The sequence below is a fragment of the Artemia sp. Qi Xiang Cuo genome, chromosome 17 (assembly GCF_049724085.1).
Source record: "Artemia sp. Qi Xiang Cuo chromosome 17, ASM4972408v1, whole genome shotgun sequence".
NCBI lineage: Eukaryota > Metazoa > Arthropoda > Branchiopoda > Anostraca > Artemiidae > Artemia > Artemia sp. Qi Xiang Cuo.
This window is the reverse complement of record NC_142810.1, coordinates 39,518,955-39,539,550: the sequence shown is the minus strand read 5'-3', so window position 1 is coordinate 39,539,550 and position 20,596 is coordinate 39,518,955. Positions and strand designations below refer to the sequence as shown.

General features: G+C 35.4%; 1 long non-coding RNA gene across 1 annotated transcript; it reads right to left on the bottom strand.

Annotated features, from left to right (window-relative positions):
- Nucleotides 1–9,614: 9,614 nt before the first annotated feature.
- On the bottom strand, nt 9,615–20,150 carry LOC148942186 (uncharacterized). The gene is made up of 2 exons (XR_016143132.1): nt 19,935–20,150; nt 9,615–12,324 (listed from the first exon to the last, which is right to left on the bottom strand). It is a non-coding gene; the product is annotated as an uncharacterized LOC148942186 (long non-coding RNA).
- Between the last annotated feature and the right edge of the window lie 446 nt (nt 20,151–20,596).

Sequence of the window (20,596 nt, the reverse complement as noted above, 5' to 3'; positions counted from 1 at the left end):
ATTAGAATATATCTCTCTTTTGAAATCAATAAAAAAAAAACTGTAGCGTAAAGAGCGAGGTATTGACTTGGGGGAGAACCCCCTCGCATACGTTATAATTTCTGTTGGTTTTAAGTTCTAATATTCCTTCTTACATTTCAGTTGAAAAAACTTGTTTTTTTTTATTTAACTTCTGATCGTTTCTTAAATAATGCTTGGAAATCCGGCGCCCCCTTCATAGAAATGTCCCTTACCCCAAAAAAACATCCTCCACAGAAATCTTCTCCAGAGTCATCCCTTCCTCTAGCCCCCCCCTCCCGAAAAAATCCTTCCTGAAAATGGTTGTATACTTCCCAATAACCAATAAATAATGCTGGCAAGTCCGGCGCCCCCTTCATGGCAATTTCCCTTCCCCCATGAACACTTCCTTCATGGCAAGAGCCTTCCATCTCGCCCCCGCCACTCGCCTGCCCCCACCTACCAGAAAAAATCTCCTCTGAAAAAGTCTGTATACTTCCGAATAACCAATACTATATGTTATTAAATAAAAAAAACAAGTTTTTTAAACTGAAAGTAAGGAGCGACATTAAAACTTAAAACGAACAGAAATTATTCCGTATATGAAGGGGGCTGTCCCCTCCTCAACGCCTCGCTATTTACGCTAAAGTTTTTTTATTGTTTAAAAAAATAGAGTTGTGAGAAAGTCAATCTTTAGCGTAAAGAGCGAGGCGTTGAGGAGGGGACAGCCCCCTTCAGATACGGAATCAGTTCTGTTCGTGTTAAGTTTTAACGTCGTTCCTTACTTTCAGTTAAAAAACTTGTTTTTTTTATTTAATTTTTGAACGTTTTTGAATTAATGCAGGTTTTGATTTTGGCTCACCGTACATGAATAATTAAAACAAAATTTGCACATTATATTTGGTTAAATGGCTTTCTCGAAACTTCTTTAATCTTATTTACGAACGTTTTTATTAGTAATAAATATACGTAACTTAGAATTAACTTACGTAACGAACTTCTATATTCATAAATTTTTAACACGTATATTAGGGGGTTCGCCCCCTAGTCAATACCCTGCTCTTTAAACTATAGTTCGAATTTTTTTTCCAGTTCTTTAAAAATGACCTCTTAATCACAATCAGTTGATCAGTTGAAAAACTTGTTTTTTTTTATTTAATTCCTGATCTTTTTCTTTAATAATGCTGGGAAATCCGGCGCCCCCTTCATAGCAATGTCCCTTCCCCCATGAAAACTTCCTTCATGGAAAGATCCTTCCATATAGCCCCCGACCCTCTCCTTCCCCCACCTACCAGAAAAAATATCCTCTGAAAAAGTCTGTATACTTCCCAATAACCAATACTATATGTTAACATTGAGTAAAGTTCATAACTTTCAGCCCTCCCCCTGGGGACTTTGGGGGATCAAGTCATCCTAAAAGACATTTTTATCATATTTTCGACCATGCTGAACAAAATGGCTATCTCAAAATTTTGATCGGGTGACTTTGGGAAAAAAATGAGCGTGGGAGGGGGCCTAGCTGCCCTCCATTTTTTTTGGTCTATTTAAAAGTGCACCAGAACTTTTTATTTCCATTCGAAGGAGTTCTATCATTACATTCTAGGACTACTGGGTTGATACGATCACCCGTGGGGAAAAAAAAACAAAAAAAAACAAACAAACAAATAAAGACATCCCCGTGATCTTTCCTTTGGAAAAAATTGCAAAATTCCACATTTTTGTAGATAGGAGCTTGAAACCTCTACAGTAGGGTTCTCTAAATCGCTGAATATGATGGTGTTATTTTCATTAAGGTTCTATAACTTTTAGGGGGTCTTTCCCCCTTTTTTGAAAATCAGCCAAATTTTCTCAGGCGCGTAACTTTTGATGGGTAGCTCTAAACTTGATGAAAGTTATATATTTGAAATCAGCATTGAAATCTGATTCTTTTGATATATCTATTGGTATCAAAAACCCGTTTTCTAGAGTTTCGGTTACCATTGAGCCGGGTCGCTCCTTACTTACAGTTCGTTACCACGAACTGTTTGATTTAATTATTTAATTATAATAGCAATCCATGTCCTTTTTGTAGTTCACTAGTATGGAGCACTGGAGCAGATGATAGGGAACTCGTATAGCAGACAGCAGGTTTGTTAGTGTAAACACATGGAGAGGGACATCAGCTTTCTTCCAATTACTTTTTTCAAACCATTTGGAAGACCGGGGTACTATACAAATACTTGCAAGGTTTATATTAAGCGTAAGAGTAAATGAAATAGGGAGATGGTCTAAATCTTATTCTTCAGCATGTAGAGACACTATTGATGTACTAATACTAGGAGATCAAATAATGTGATCAATATTACTCTTACTGCCTGAATGGTGAATGTGAGAAAAGGGATGAGTTTTGGGTATAATATGATAAGATGGAAGGCAATCTTACAACGAATCACTTCTCACTGATGAATGATTTACATCCGTATTGAGGTCACCAATGATCATATAATCTAGAGAACTAGAAAGAATTTTATCCACTAAAACTTCAACATGTTGCAAGCTTTAGCATATCCTGTCATCGATCTGGCAGAACGATCATCATAAGGCAGATAAGAATTAACGAAAACTGTAGTGCCCATACGAACAAACAAAAAAAAAACTCATCCGAGTAAAAAGTCACCGACGAAACCAAATTCGGATTGCGCTTAAAAACCCAAGCTAGCCCACCGGATGGGCGAACTCTTGTGGCTTTGGCAGTAGTAAAAACCACATCATGATGAGGGCACCGACGCAAAAGGTTAATGCTAAAGTCTGTAAGAAGATGCTCCAGTAGACAGACGAAATCAAAATCATTGTAGAGCTCATCAATAACGAAGTCCTTATTCTTTGTATCATTAATATTAATCGATATTATTGAAAACTCTAAAGTCGTTGCAAAATGGGGGAGCGCAACACTAGTTCCTTAGATACTGGGTAGGACAGACTATAAGAAGCAAGATTTGTGCCCCAGTTAGCACACTTGGGAACAGCGCAAAAAGGACTGTCCTTAGTAGAAAAATGTGGCCCACACATCTTGCACATTTCGGCATATTGCTGGTGCAAACATTTTGAAAGCGATCGTATGACCGGCATTTGAAGCAGCATTTAGGCATTTTCTTATATTCGTGAATTCGAAAAAATTCATATCCAACTTTAATTCCTTCTTTGAAATACGCGGACTGAGTGAAGGAGTCTTCAAATTCAAGCTTGACTGACATAGTCTGGCCCGATCGATTGCACTTTTTATACCTTGCAGTCTATTAATAAATGAAAGGTCGACATCAACTGGGAAACCTCTGAGAATCCCAAAAAAGCACTTGGATCGTACTTTAACTGTTGCTCCGGTAATACAGTATTACAGTTCTGAACTGATGTACAAAAATCTTCAGTTGCAGATTTGTCAATATTAGCATACCATCTGTCATTAACAGGTTTCACGCTACAAACTAATTCATGCCCAGCTATTTGATCGAGAACAGATTTGCGTTTAATCGGATCAGACAAATCTGAAGGGACTTTAGAGACAATAACTGTCGCATGCGTGTCAATTACTGGGTAGGATTGGGTAGTTGAGGAAAATCAAACTGATAATTGTCAAGTTTCCCTGACATTTCAACAACCACTTGTTGCAGCTCATTAAACTTAGAGAGTAAAGAAGTGTAAGAAATGGCAGGGAGACATGGTGCCTCAGTAGGTTGCTTTATCACAAATATAGGTGCAAAAGTGTCGTACTGTCAAGAGATCTTAACAGAGAACCAATGTCACTAAAATGACTAGAAAGTGCATAGTTCCCCTTACGTACTCGGCAATCCGATTCAGGTGCACTTATTTGCCACAATAAACTTTTAGCTTCTTTGACTGCTCACGTAAAAAAATCCATACCATGTCTTTTGATAATATCCTCCTCAATTCCACTTAGCAAATTGCTTTGAATAAAATTCAGCACCGGAGAATATACAAGTTCAGGCGTTTCGTCAGTACTTTTCATGTCTATCGCAATCGCCACACAAATTTAAATGTCGCTGTATTAATTCAAGAAAAAGCACTGAATTAATGAATATTGAAATATAAGTCAAATTGAAAGCAATTTAGATTCCAATTTATAATCCTCTTAAAGTTAACTCAGGCCAACAATTCACTTGGAATAAATTATGACCTCACCGAAAGAACTCCAGACAGACAATAATTCAATTCAATTCAATTCAAACTTTTTATTTCCTCCGAATACGAAGAGTATAAAGAAATAAATAAAAATAATAACCGCTAATCAACAGGCCATAAAATTATTTTAAACTATATAACAACAAATATGCAAAGGCCTTCAATCAAAATTACCTCACAAAATAACACTTCATTCAATAGATAATAAATTAACACTTCACAAATTAACACTTCATTCAAAAAATAAATAAAATAAAATAAATTAAGCTTCGTGCGCAGCTCTATATAAATTATGAGAAAAAACATTTAAATTGGATAAAAAATTCTTTTGCTTTTTCTCCAAAACATCAACAGGGTTTTTTATTTTATATGCATTCATTAAAAAAGTATTTGATTCAGATTTAGAAAAGTGGCAAAGGAACTTAGCAAAATTAAAAAATGTGGTTTTTACATGCGCAATATTACTAATTCTAAAAAACAGGAGAAGCGATGAAAAAACTAAAATTTGAGGCAAAGCGACTGTATTATATACCCAAGCCAGTGATTTCCGAGAAAGAAGATCGCGAAGACAAATTACTGCCCCGAAACTAGACGCTATTACAGAAATTTCTGAATTAACGAGATCATTAGCCTTAGGACCAAGAATTAAAAACTGACACTTTTCAGGGCGAAAACGAAGTCCATGCTCACTAAAAACCTTTGCTAAAAAATCTACATTTTGTTGAAGTGACTGAAGCGATCGACTATATCCAATACAATTTTGGTGTTACCTCATTGAACTCTGAATGTAAACTCGGAGTAGCCCGGAGTAGGTTGTCAGCATGCACATTGTGTATTATCTTCTTTGCTCCTTGAGAATTCTTCTAAGGGAAAAAGTATAAATCTTTGTGGTTTAGATCTATCAAATGCTTTCCATAGTGCAGGTCATAGTCAGCTTTTTTCTGCTCTTCATGGTTGCGGTGTCAATCTATCCGTTATAATGCTTCTTCGTTACTGGTACTCTAATTCTTTTCTTCGGCTGAAATCAGCACCAGCTTCTATTATTAAAGTGAAAAGAGGTTTAAGGAAATGTGGAGTTCTATCTCCAACCCCATATAAATTATGTATTTCAGGAGTTTTGGCAAGATATCGGCTACCTATCTCCCTGTTTCTCCTGATGTTTCATATCCTGATTATGTTGATGGCCTGTTCGTTAAAAATCGTACTAAAATTCGTCAATCGAATATGGCTTCTTTTGTTACTACTTCTATCTCAGACAAAGGCTTTTTTCTTAATGGAGGTATATATGAATTTATTACTTTTAGTAGAAACGCTAGTACTCCCCTTCGTTGTGGTGACTTTACTATCCTTCTCGTAGATTATCTTTGATGACTCGGTATTTCTATTACTAATAGTCTTCCGAGCTTGCGCCAGCGCACAGTCTCAGATATTAATATGAAATTCAATTTGGATATGCTAAGATTGTTGCTAATAGAGGTAAATATAATAAACTCGCGTTGGCCTAGCTCTACTCAACTTTTTGTGACCATTCAATTCTTTTTGCTTCTGGAATTTTTCCCCTTCTTAAGAAAAATGATTTAAAAAGAAATCGGATTAATTATTTTAGATTTTGTAAACTTTTGTTGTTTGTTCCATCTTGGACTAAAAACCAGATAATTATTAATAAATTTCTTGTTCCTGATATTACTGTAAAACTGGAAGCACTACACAGAAAACTTTCAAATACCGCTTGTATCCGTTTTTCTCCGCACCATCACCTTATCAGGTTTTTTCGGTCGTAAATTATTTTTCCTTAATTTGTTTGTTTTTCTCTCTTTGGTCACTCCACATTTTTTAGTATTGTAAACAGTGAGTAAAAATCAAATAATGACTGCTTGTGTCCATATTTCTGTATGTTACTACTTATTAGATTCTGCAAGTTGTGAGTTTTTTTTCTCTTCTTCTTTTTCCCTTCCTTTTATGTTATTTCTCTTTTGTTTTAGTTTCTTTTAAATTAAATGTGTTACTCTGTAACTGATATTCTTTGATCTCTATATTAATTTGCTTTGCATTTTTATGTTTTTTCTTCGTGATACTCCACGTATTGTACCTCTGTATAGTGTGGGTTAGAAATAAATAATAATATAATAATAATAATTAATCATATTCACATTTTAATTGAATGTCTCTGTTTTGATTTTGTTAATTTTTTTTCTGCAGGCCGTCGCATCAAACGGGATGTCATAACAGTTCCAAACAGAGCTTGTCTAAAAGCAAATTTTCAGTTCTAGGAGCATCTTTGACATAGAATCTGAATGTAGAAAGTGGCGATACTACTGACTAATTGTTCTAAAAACAGGGCCGTATCCAGGATTTTTGTTCAGGGGGGGGTTTTACTAATTTTTGACTTTTTTTTGGGGGGGGGGTTCATTAATTTTTGACTCAGTTCTCGACTAATTTTACTGATTTTTACCTAGGTTTTACTAATTTTCGACTTATTTTCGAGTCGGTCAAAAATTTCGGGGGGGGGGGGTTCAAACCGGGTAACCCCCCCCCCCCTGGATACGGCCCTGTAAAATATTGTGCAAATTAGATAATCAAATGTTGAATTTTCAGATTTGGTATATTTAAAAACCTTAGTGTATGAATATTCAGCTACTTGCCAATTTTACTGAAGGTTTTCGATTGCATGTTCCAGATCCAAACATGCGTTCACATTTGTACAATTTATATTTTACTATTAATCAAACTTTGAAGCTAGACTAAATATACATTTAAAAGTGAATCTCTGAATTCAACCAACTTTTGTAAAAAAAAACTGACTGAATCACTAATTACTTCAGAAATAGTTAGATCTGTTTCAATTTATTTCTAGGGGGTGTTCAAACCCTGGACTCCCTCCCTTCCTCCCATGGATACAGCCTTCTTCTTGATTATTATCATGAAACAAAGAGAAAATAAGCCGAGATAACACGGTTAAAACCCGCAAAAGCTACCCAAGTAAAAATTAAGCTGTTACACTAAATGTTTTCTTGTATTTTATTGTTTATTGCCAATTTTACCAAAAATACAGAAAACATAGAAATTTAACATAAGACCTAAAAGCTTGAATGTGCAATCCTAATATGCCTTTGGCAATTATTATTGGCAATTGTTGGTCATTCTCAAGCTACCTCCATTCGGATATTATTTTTACACAAATAGTCTCACAAATAAATTCGAACTCGCACTATATTTGTGATTAAGTATGATCGAGCTTTCAGAAAATTAATTATCCTAGACGAAAAAACAATCATTTGCAGGTCTAGAAAACTAAAATGATACTTACAATTTTGATTGGGGGAAGAGCGGCTACTAGTTCGAAACAAATACAAAAATAGATATATCATGCGAAAAATATTCAAAATTTTAAATATAATTCTAAAAATCTCAAAATTTCGGAGGGGGAAGGGAAGTAGGTCAAGGCGAAAAGCCCTTGTGTACGTCCCTTTTAGAAATCCCTTTCTTCCTACTTCTATTTTTCTTATCTGTAGAAATCTATCCCTTTGCTCTAGTTGATTTTTTTCGTAAGAACCAGTTAGAAGCGGATTTTATGGAGTCCATGAAACAAAAAGGGAAAAAAGTTTAAAACGACGATTGCATGCTGGTTTCAGCATAGGGCACTCTTTGCAACCTTTTGAACTTCTTTTGCAGCCCTGAAGCCCAGCTAATGCTTGGGCACACACTTTGTAGCCCATAAAGAAATTATCTTATTTCTTAAAAAATGAGCACATAAATATAAGTGTAACTTACTGTTTATGTTCCCTATGCAATTTTTGGTATATTATTTTTCTGCTCTAGCATAGTTTTAATATTTCAACGAAACACGACCATTTTCCTATCATTCCATAGCTGAGATTCAGCTCCATCCATATTCGTGAAATTCGGTGTACATGGTTTTTTACATTGGAAATACGTAGAATGTTGGCTGAAAATTGTTGAAAAAAGTAAAATCTCCCTATTTTAATCAAGTTTAGATCCTTCTGCAAGAAGCAATATCAGCAATACCGTTATTCTGGCAGAGTGAATAGGCAAAATTGAGACTATTGGATTGAATTACATAAGTAACTTGTCCTTTTCGTGCAAGTTACAGCTACAGGCTTGTCGCATAATCCTGGGTTTCGATGGGAACGTATACTTTAATGAATTTGACTCTAGTCTTAAGGCTTAATAATTACTTAATCTTTTAAAGAACAAATAAAAATGCCTATTTTAAGCTTATAAATTAGGTTTCTGGAATCGGTACCCTGGATAGCGGAAACCTCTTGTCAGCATTCTTTTCAAATTGCTCAAGAGAAGAAACTGTTTGCAGAAAAGAGGGAAGATGTTCGGGAATAAATTTTGAAAACTTGACTATCATGTTCTAGTCGTTTTTGTTAAATGGGTCTTTCCTGAAATTTTCAGGGACTTGGACCTTCTTTTCTTATGTTCACCGTACACAAGTGTTTCATTCTAAGACTTTAAGAAAGAAAAAAATATTTCAAGGCCTATTGAAGGTTGAACACTTTTACAGTTTACCATAGACAAAAAATCAATATTTTGAACTATTTATTGATAAAAGAGCTCCATATAAATATAAATCAGGTACAAATTCAAGTTATAGTTGTACACTCAACGTAGTTCAGTTGCAAAGAAAAACATGATGCAATAATATCAAACAAATAATCATTTTAAACAGTACTAAACGCATAAATACTGGTGACATTTTATACACTATCATAACAACAGCTTAACAATATGGGTGAATTTGCACCCCAGACTTTCCTAAACTAAGTGGCTATGAGTTACAACCTCTCATAGCAAACTCGACATAAAATCTAAGAGTGAACATATTGAAGTCAAGCGTCTCAGGATTGGTACCAACAGTAATTTATCTGCCAGAGGACAAATTATCGTTTAAATTCATTACCAATTCCATGCACAAAAAAGAAAAGATTTGACATAAATTTGCCGTACCTGGTTATTACCCTTGCCTTTTGGGGGGATGACATTTTTATCTTTGAAAGAAAAAAAAAATTATGAATTAAAGCGGGGACACTTTTGATTCTGGAGAGTTAAATGAAGAGCAGCTATTTATAAACTATGATTTTGATCGCTTTAGCCGGTGGTATAATATTCAATTACGCTTAGCAGGTGGTTACAACGGGTCTAGAGAGGAACAAAGTAACAAGTAACTATTTGGGCCCCCTTACAAAATTAAAATAATCCTGCCTGTAAATGTTAAGGTTTAAGGTTTGTGGTGCTGTTTGGGGACTGTGTTATAGATAGGTTATTATTTTTTTCGTTTTTTTTTTTATTGCTGTTTTGTTATGTTAGTGTATTTTTGCCACCCCCTTGGACAAGTTTTTACTTCTTGGGGTGGCCACTAAACTTATGTTAAATTGATTGTTTGCTTAAAATAAATCTCTCTCTCATTCTAAGATGGGATTTCTTAAAATATTAAAATCTGCAGTCAATTTTGCCCGATTCAACAAAAATCTATAAAAAATAACTACTGATTGGCTTCAAAACTAAAATCATTTGGAACTCTAAAAATTTGTTCACAAATTTTACAAAAAAAAAAACAGTCATAGAAAAGGAAGGAAGTATAATGGAATGCATTATACAAACAATTTATGCATTTTACATTTGTTTTATGCAAGACGATAGGCACATATCCTACGGATTAGTGATCTAGTGTGTCAACCAGAAGCTACAAGGTCATGTCCATAGTTAGATGAATGTGTTAGATATTACAAATTAACATATCCACCAAAACGATGGTTTTTCTTTGAAAATATTTGGAAAACCTGACATATTTTTAAAATTTTCCGTTGTTTCATGCACAATTCACTCAAATGTATTGGGCGATCAACATATTTATTATAACAAAACAGAAACAAAGGCTTACAAAGTGAACTGTCAAACTGAATCATCAAATTTGAATATTCATATGTGAAAAACGAATACTCGGTTAGGACTATAATAACCAGTCAGATTGAGCAGTTGGTATAAAGGCCTGCTGGAGAAACTATTTTGAGACAAGCTTATCCAGATTCTGATTTCAGGGTTGACTGTCACTAAGCTCATTATTTCTAATCAAGCAATAATTTTCAAATCTCTCCCAACGATTTTGATAGCCACTAGAAAAAGTTTCAGACGTTGCACGAATTTACCTTGATCACCTCTAAGCAATGAAAAATAAATACAGTAATAGTAAAAAACTTACAGCTTATTTCGGTTATAATGTATAATAGCCATCCTCATCAAAACAAAAAAGTGGTTTTAAGATAAAATTCAACTTACAAGTAAAAACGAGAAAACTAACAATTAAATCAAGAACAAACGATTTTAATGTCATTAATTTAAGCCAGTTTAGTTGAGACTGAACTTGCCTAGCTGAGCTTATCATATTTACCTCGGACTGTCCTAGCTGCCCTAAACCCTATCTCATCTTAAATAAAATTGATGATTCTAGGGTGTTTTTTTTTACTTTAGGTTTATTTTATCTATAATTTGAGGACGGCTATTATACATTTAATCAATATATTCCATTATTTTTTCTTCTACAATTCATCGTCTATAAAATTTCGTCACTTTTTATTGTTTGAATATCAACTATTTGCAATAATTGTGGTTTTGCAGCAAAACACACCTAAAAAATTTGAACATTGTTCAAGAAGAAAGGAAACGTGGCGGCGCGAAAGATTGTTAGATAAATTCTACTGTCATTGTTAGATAAATTCTAATGCCTCAAAATCACAAGAAAAGAACATGGCTACCGGAATATACTAGAAAAACCTTGACATTCAAGCACATATTATTGTTTAGGCCTACGTACAAATTGACACATTTGGTGCAACATAACCATAGACCTATAACACATGGGCCACAGAGGCCTTTATCGGAAAATGAACTTTGACAAGTTAAACAGATTAGTAGTCTGGCAACACTAACAAGTCTTTGACTTAGCTGCATAATATCATAAATATGGGTGTAACAGTCCAAGGATTATTTAAGCTAAGATGGTACAATGTAATTATGCTTTTCGATAAAAGAACAGATCTGGAAGAGATAGTAAAATTTAATTAAAAAATAAATATGAAAATACTTTGAGATTTATCACTCGATAATTTTACTGTTTCAGGCTGAAAAATGTCAATTATTGCATTAAATATCTTACTTATAAACTCTATTACCAATGATAAACGTTATTTTGGGCTCGTTCATTTTTATACTTGCAATGTTTTAAACACTCTTGTCCCGGTCAATTATAAGTCTATGAATAGGTGGTTTGCTGATAATTAGTGTTATAAAAATTGTCTCATTTCTAATTCCGGTCATTTGCCACAAAATACAGCTTTATATGTTGGTTTGATTGACGCTAAGAAATGAACAACCTTAGAAGGAATTGAGAGTAGTTTCTAGGAGTAAACGGAATACGGATGACAAGACTGCTTTCCCAAGAACCTTTCCCCCAAATCTTACTAATCCAGGGTTTTTGAGCGGTATCTTGCTTGCCACATGGTGGTAATTTATGAGAATGCGTTTTACAATGATTTTTCCATATTCTTATGAATCTGCTCAGGGAACAAATCTATGATGGCCTATGATATCTATGAACTATATTTCATGCCATCATCTGTATTATATATAAAATAGAAACTTCCCCTATCATCACAGCATAAAGATTACACAGTATGGAAGATTCCTATCATCTCCGTTAAAGATTTTTGGGACAAATCAGTCTCGCACATTTCTTCATGACTCCGCCTTTGCGCGTGAGAAATGACAAAATACCAAATAGAAACTGAAGCTTTTACGATTTAAGCAAAGGGAAACTTTCCTTTGATTGTGCTGTGATGTGTTCCATTTCTAAACCAAATTTTCCGTATGTACAATATTTATGCTGTGTATACCATGCGCTTGGATAAAGGGGTTACAGCTAGAGGATAGAATTACAAGTAAGTACTAGTATGGGTTAAAAACTACAACATCTCGAATCACATTTTAATTTGCTGCATCGTTCGGCACTTTTCTTCTAAGCATAGCCAACATCCAAGAGATCGGTCGCACAAGTTTTAGTCGCTGAATGAAATAATTGGAATCAGGTGGATTGGGTCTTGCAAAATCTTTAGATGATATATCATTTGTCTGTAAGAAATAAAAAAGTCAGTTTGTAATTGACGGTTGGAATACCCAATTTATCTATATATGATCTTCAGGCAATGCGACAGCCAGTAGTGTGGTGTAACTATTATCAAACAGTTCGTGGTAACGAACTGTAAGTAAAGAGCAATCCGGCTCAATAGTTACCGAAACCGTAAAAACCCGTTTTTTTATACCAATAGATACACCAAAAGAATTGGATTCTTATGTTGATTTCTAGTCTTCTCCATCAAAAGTTATGAGTTTGGGAATATTTGCCTTATTTTCAAAAAAAAGAGGGAAACACCCCCTAAACGTCTTTGAATCAGATCCATCAGATTCAACGTATCAGAGAATCCTACAGTAGAGGTTTCAAGCTCATATCTGTAAAAATGTGAAAGTTTGTGTTTTTTACCAGAAAGATCACGAATGCGTATTTATTTGTTTGTTTGTTTTTTTCCCCAGGGGTGATCGTATCGATCCAGTGATCCCATAATATCACGAGAGGGCTCATTCAGACAAAAATCAAAAGTTATACTGCCCTTTTTAAGTGACCAAAATAATTGGAGGGCAACTAGGCCCCCTCCCACGCTCATTTTTCCCAAAGTCACCTGATCAAAATTTTGAGATAGCCATTTTGTTCAGCATAGTCAAAAAATCTAATAAATATGTCTTTGAGGATGACTTAATCCCCACAGTCCCCGGGGAAGGGCTGCGGGAAGTTGTGAACTTTGCCCATTGTTTACACATAACATTGGTTATTGGGAAGTATACAGATGTTTTCAGGAGGATTTTTCTGGTGAGGGGGGGGGGGTCAGGAAGAGAAGGTTACGCGGGAGGATCTTTCCATGGAAAAATGTTTCATGGAGAAAGGGAAGTTTACATGAAGGGGAGGCCGGATTCCCCAGCATTCTTTAAAAAACGATCAGAAATTAAATAAAAAAACAAGTTTTTTCAACTGACAGTAAGTAACAACATTAAAACTTAAAACAGAAAATACTACGTATATGAAAGGGGTTGAAAACACAAAGAAATAAACAGAAAGACGACAAACGGGTCTATGGACAGTAATAGACCCGTTTGTCGTCTTTATATTTATTTCTTTGTGTTTTCTGTCATGGCTGGCCAGTTCGTCTTATAGATCTTTTATTTATGAAAGGGCTTGCCTCTCCTTAATAGCACGCTCTTACACTAAATATTTTTTTTTACTTTTAAAAGAGATTATTGTCATAGGCACCGCAATAGCGCTGCCTAAGTAAAGAACGATGTTGGCACAATGCATTTTTTTTTTTTTTTTGGTTTACATACCAGGGCACTTCATATCGAAGGAGTTGCCGTAGAAACTTGGAAAAGGGCTCATTCGATTGGAAACTGTAACGGCTAGTGCCCTTTTTAATAGTCGAAAGTGATTGGGATGCAGCTAGCACCATTTTCACGTCCACTATTTACCGAAACGCTTCCAATCAAAATTTTAAGATTAACATTCTGTTAAGCTTGGTTGATTTCCAGATCGAAATTATATTTTTGAGGAGGACACTCCCCATAGCCCTCAGGGCAAGGGTTTTAAGTCATGCCCTTGGGAAACATAAGAACAATGTTGGCACAATGTATTACTTTTTTTCCTTTAGACCAGGGCACTTTGTATCGAAGAAGTTGTCGTAGAAACTTCGAAAAGGGCTCATTAAACTCGAAATTGGAGTTGCTTGTGCCCTTTTTGATAGTCGAAAGTGATCTGAAGGCAACTAACACCCCTTCCACGCCCGCCATTACCCGAAACAAGTCCAATCAAAATTTTGAGATAACCATTTTGCTCAGCGTAGTTGATTTCCAGATAGAAAGTATGTTTTGAGGAGGACACTCCCCCATAGTCCTCAGGGCAAGGGTTGTAAGTTATGCCCTGGGGGCATATAAGGTTTTTATAGAAAGCGTTGTCGTAGAAACGACAACGCGACGACATTCGATTTGAAATTAAAACGGGTAGAGCCCTTTTTAATAGTCGAAAGTGATTGAAGAGCAACTAACCCCCCTCTCACGCCCACCATTTTCTTAAACACATCCAATCAAAATTTTGAGATATTCATTTTGTTCAACGTAGTTGAAAGTTCTGGAAATTAGGTCTTTCAGGATGACAACCCCCCACAATCCTCAGGGCAAAGGCTGTAAGTTATGCCCTGAGGGCATATAAGGATTATATTTAAAGTTTTGTCGTAGAAACTTCAAAAGGGCTTATGTGATTGGAAATTGAAAGGGCTAGTGCCGTCTTTAATAGTCAAAAGTGATTGAAGGGCAACTAACCCCCCTCTCACACCCACCATCTCCCCAAACACATCCAATCAAAATTTTGAGATAGCCGTTTTGTTCTGGAAATTAGGTCTTAGAGGATGACAACCACCCTAACAGCCTTAGGGTAGGGGATGTAATTTCTGCCCTGGGGACATATAAGGTGTTTATAGAAAGCGTTGTCGTAGAAACTCAAAAAGGGCTCATTCGATTGGAAATTGAAAGGGCTTGTGCCCTCTTTCATTGGCGAAAGTGATTGGAAGGCTTGACATTTTGTAGTAAAGATCGATCTGGGTACAATGTATTATTATTTATTTTTATTTTTTTGTTTAGACCAGGGCACTTCGTATCGAAGGAGTTGTCGTAGGAACTTCGAAAAGGGCTCATTCTATTGAAAATAGAAAAGACTAATGCCCTTTTTAATAGTCGAAAGTGATTGGAGTCCAACTAGTCCCCCTCCCACGCTTACCCTCCCATTTGCACATTATGTTTAAAAACTAAATGTTGCCTTAAGATTAAATCAAAATGCACTATGTTAATGCTAATTCCCAATAAGGTATCTCAGCAGTTCCAAGAACGACTGAGGGTATTATGTTCAAACTTTCGGGGCTACTTCTGATTTTAAAATTTAACCAAATCAAAATAGCGTAAGTGTATCCAAGCTATAAAAGAAAGTAAACAGATTTTTTTTTTGCGAATGGTATGAAAGTTACTATTTCAGGTCAACTAGAGGAAGAATGTTAATAAATTAAACACTACTATTTGTATCTAAATTTTTAAAAGGGTGTATGTTGTTAAAAATTGGCTGAAAGTTTTTCTCCAGCATACAAATAGCAGGCCAAACTATAAAGTCTTTAAAAAAAAGATTTAAAGTACTATTTTCTTTTTCCCTGAAAAGACTATGTCAATATAAAACGAACAGAAATTAATTAAAACAAAATTTTCCACAAAATAAGTTTTGTGTCAAAGAAAAGTAAAGAACTCCGTTAAACCAAAAATGACCAAAAATAAAATAAAATAATGTACCAAGCGTGAAACTACCACAAATCAGCATCGATAAATAAATGAAACCCAAAACGAACAGAAATTAGAATAAATAACTGAGTCAAACTCAAAACGAGCAGAAATTGACATGAGTAGGGCTCAAAACCCCTATGCCTTCCCAAGGCCAGAACATAATTTGTACTTTACTGAAGAAAATACAAATGAATGTGAATTGTCAGTTTAATATACATATACTGATATTTAGTAATCAAAATGTTAATATTATTTGATTTATTAAAGTTATGAAAGTAAAAAAATTTATATTCTTCCAGTAAAGTGCAAATTATGTTCTGGCCTTGGGAAGGCATAAGGATTTTGGGCCCTACTCATGTTAATTTCTGCTCGTTTTAAGTTTGAATCGGTTATTTATTGTAATTTCTGTTCGTTTTAGGGTTCCATTTATTTATCGATGCTGATTTGTGGTAGTTTCACGCTTGGTCGATTATTTGATTTTATTTTTGCTCATTTTTGGTTTAATGGAGTTCTTTACTTTTCTTTGAAAAATTTATTTTGTTGAAAAAGTTTTTTTTAATTAATTCTAATTAAACAGCCTTTGCGATTCAGGAGTCCTTCTTAAATAACTGGAACAAAATAAAACTTAGGTTATTATAAGGTTATTATTAGTTAAAAAAGTTAAATTAATATGCAAATTTCTTTCTAATTATTCATGTACAGTGAGCAATCTTCAAAACCTGCATTAATTCAAAAACGTCCAGAAATTAAATTAAAAAAAAACAAATTTTTTTAAGTGAAAGTAAGGTGCGACATTAAAACTTAAAACGAACAGAAATTATTCCGTATAAGAAGGGGCTGTCCCCTCCTCAGCGCTCTTTATGCTAAAGTTTGACTCTTTCTCACAACTCTACTTTTTAAAACAATAAACAACTTTAACGTAAAGAGCGGGGCGTTGGGAGTTTTTTTTTTTTAATTTAATTTCCATTATAAAATTTTTAATTTATTTAATTTAATTATTGTTTAAATCATACTTCAACGGATCAGAGCCGTATCGTCCTTAGTCATCCAAGAATAACAAACTGGTTTTCACCATGGGAGATTGACCGTTGACCACATTTTCACTGTGCGCCAGATTTTAGAGAAATATCTGGAATTCGGTTGTGCCCTGTATCAGCTGTTCATCAACTTTAGGCAAGCATCCGACCTTATTTTGAGAAATGGCCTATGGCATATCCTCCTCCATTACGGATTTCCACGAAACCTAGTCGACCTTATCAAAGATATGTACTCCAAATTTGGGAGTCGCGTCATGACTAATGAAGGTCTCACTGACAGTTTCCAGACGTCCAAAGGTGTCCTTCAAGGATGTCTCTTGTCTCCAGAGCTGTTTACTTCCTTCCTCACAGCAGTCTTATCCCTGGTGGAAAAAACTTGCGGCGCACATATAGGGGGTTTTCAGACAGATAAGCTAACCTACGCCGACGATATCAACGAAATGGCTGAAACACCCAAAGATCTACAAGCCGTTGCTAACGACGTCCTCGAAGCCAATAGTTCTTTAGGAATGACCATAAATGCATAAAATACAAAGACTACGTGCTGCTCACGAAAGCCGCCGGATACAGTTAAGCCAGACCTGAAGCTTAATGGAGAGAGTCTCCAGTGGGCCGACGAGTTCCCTTACCTCGGTAGTTTCATCACCAGCGACAACAGTCACTCAAAAGACATTAAAAGATGTCTGGCCCTCGCGAGTTCCAGTTTCAAAACCCTGATGCCCATATGGCGAAACAAGAATTTGTCTCTTCGGCTTAAGACACGACTTTTCGATACCCTGATCATCCCCATCGCAATCTACTCATGTGAAACATGGACGATGAAGGTGGATGACAATCGTTGACTCGCAGCATTTGAAACTAAGTGCCTTCGCCGCATCGCCGGGATCACCTTCCTTGATAGAATCTCAAGCGTCGAACTTCTCGAGCGCCTCAAAATACAACAAACAATTCTCATGAAGATCCAGCTCCAGCAGCTGCGATGGCTTGGTCACGTACAACTGATGAGTCAGGCCAAATTCACGGTTCTCGTCCTCGTGGTCGTCCCCCAAAAGGGTGGAAGGAAAACTTCGCACCTCAACGCCTCTCGGACCTTCTTCGCATATCAGAAGACTGTGAGGCATACAGAAGCCATATCCACGCCATTACAAAGAAAGAGGCGCCAAGACGACCTTCAAGAACGGACGGGGCTTAAGTCAAGTAAGTCAAGTGGTAATAAGCAAAAATTAAGTAGCATAAGCAATATTGTCAGAATCACAAGAAAATAAGGATTCTATTGATATGACAATAGTCAACTAAAGAGATAAATAAAACAGAATAGGATAGCCAAACTGTTCTAAAAAGATATTTTTGTAGGTAAGTTAGTTACTTAATAATTTGGAGCACTCAACCTTGAATATTTTTAATAATATTCATATTAATACGTAGCTTAGATTTAAGGCAGTGTTTGTCTTTCACCACAGCTATCAGGAAATTTACATGCTCTTTTGAGCTCCTTGATTATACATTTTTTGCCCATTTTCTGCTAATCACGAACGTTCCTTATTTTCAAACTTGGCGTCCGCTAAGCATTAACTACATAAATGCAGATGGGGGTCTTTTTTGTTAAAAATTGAGTTCCTATTTATTTTAAGATGTATAATTGTATACGGTTGTGTAATTTTTCACTAAACCAACTGTAAGAATCAGATTCCATGTTTAGTGTCCTTGGTACTTTTACAGCCACCTAAATAGTAATAGAGACAAGCAATCTCATGTAGAGCTGTCTCTGAGCATTTAACAATATTCCAAAATCAACCTGCAAAAATCCCAAGGTATTAAATAGTAATAGATATACTAAATGCACCTTTGAGGGTAGTATTTAATATACATTCTTTTTTCCAAGATACTTATACGGTGCTTGGGTCATGCCTATGAAAGTGTATCTTCTTTTAAAAAAATGATTTGATTTGATCCTAATCTCAGGACTGAAATTTAAAGATATTTGGAAAAAATCTAACAATCAAAGGAATTTACTTTTTATGCTAATCCCAAATTTTTAGAGTTCATTAAGTTAAATGTTACACATTAAAAGAAACATTGCGGATGTTTCAAGCTTCTATTTACAAAAACAAGGAATTTTGCACTTTTTCCCAGAAGAAAGATCGCGGATGCATGTTTAATTTTTTTCCCCAGGGTGATCGCACCAAGTCGAGGGTCCAAGGAAGATCGGAAGAAGGCCCATTTGAGCGAATATCAAATGTTCTAGAACCTTTTAAAGTGAAAAAATATTGTGCCACGGGAAAGTGGTGTTTCCGCCATTTTGCACCACAAAACCACGATTTTGCCCTATGGAGGACCAAGTTACTATCGATTAAAAATTATGAGATAGCTAATAGTATCAAAAAACCATGTATTGAGCTCCAAAGCTGCGGAGGAATTAATGCCGCATGGCTGTGCATTTGTTCCTGAAAAGCTAAGTAGTCCATCCAAGCAAAGAAACTTCAAATGTGGGAACCTTCTGATGTACGCTTAATGGACGATACCCAATAATTTTTTGAGAACAGGGCTTGATCACTTTTGGGAAACTTTCTTTACTTAAACTATTACTTGATCATTTGGAATAAATAGCTCTGTCAATTTTGAATTTGCTTGGTTATGACTTGAAGTTCGACTCATTGCTACTTAAATTAAAGAAAGAAAAATGCCCTTTAAGGGTACTTCAGGCGGGAAAAACTTCAGATGTACATCTAGTGAGCGCGTTCGCGATCGCAAGGGGTGAACTGGCATCAAGCACTATAGTTATCGGCAGGGGCATCATGTATGAAAGGAGAAGGGACAACCCACTATAAACGTTTTCAGCCAGTCAAATAGAATTTGAGTCGGTAAAATAGGCCTATGTGGTAGAATATAGCTAGAATATTCCAAAATTCGCTCTTTTCTTCATTATTTTTATTTGTCCTACTTTCTCTTTAGCTGCTCAATTTTGCCTTTTGAGGGAAATTTTCTGCTGGGAAGAATTTTCCACGAGGGGGGGGGGAGAATTTCCCGAAGGGAGTTTTCCAGAGGAAAGTTTCAGGGTGGAACTTTTTCAGGGGGGAGGGTCCATGAGGGGGAATACGCTTAGAACACAAATAAAAATATTTTGATTTACAGTCTACAAGAATTGAAGCAAGTGGACGCGTTGAACATTTTGAAGTGTAAAACTTGAATACTAACAATCTTGCCGTTTAGCTTTTGCGATTTTTAAAAATAAATGTTTTATCATTGCGTTTTGTATGAACTATCATAGGCCATAAATATTACCTCCTCATCCATTTCTATGGTTCTGTCAGGTCTTTCTATTTTGTTTATTTCATCTTCGTGCAGTTTTTCATTAAGCAGCCAGACATGGGCACTATCACCAGTTTCTTCCATTTCCATTGTTTCACTACAAGAAGGAGGTACACCTAAACCAGAGGATGCTAACGTATTCAACGCAAGGCTAAAATCTGCTGACTGAGACAGCACCGACCGGAGCACTGATCCTGAAAAAAATCATAAGATAAAATTTTCTAACCAAAGTGGTTAAAAAAGCAAAAACCAATGAAATAGCCGCATTCATAAATAAGGTCTAAATCAGAACCGATGAAGATTATTAAGGTATACGAAAAAATTAACGATATAATTTTTGTTTAGACTGTTTCATTCCTGGTGCTACCAATAGAACTTGTTTGATTGTCAGTTTAAATTTAAACGCTTCAGAAAGAAGGTATCCGATTCAAAGGATTTTAGAAAGAGATTTCCTTTCTGTCTGGGCTTATTTAAAAAAAAAATGGAAAGAAAAGCGATATTTGGAATAAAAACAACATTTTTTATAGCAACCTGAATTTCTTAAAATTTAGAATTTTTTCAGGATGAATATCTAGTCAAAGACAGTGCACAGGCATATCTTTAACTTTAGGTCATTTACACTTTAACAAATTTAG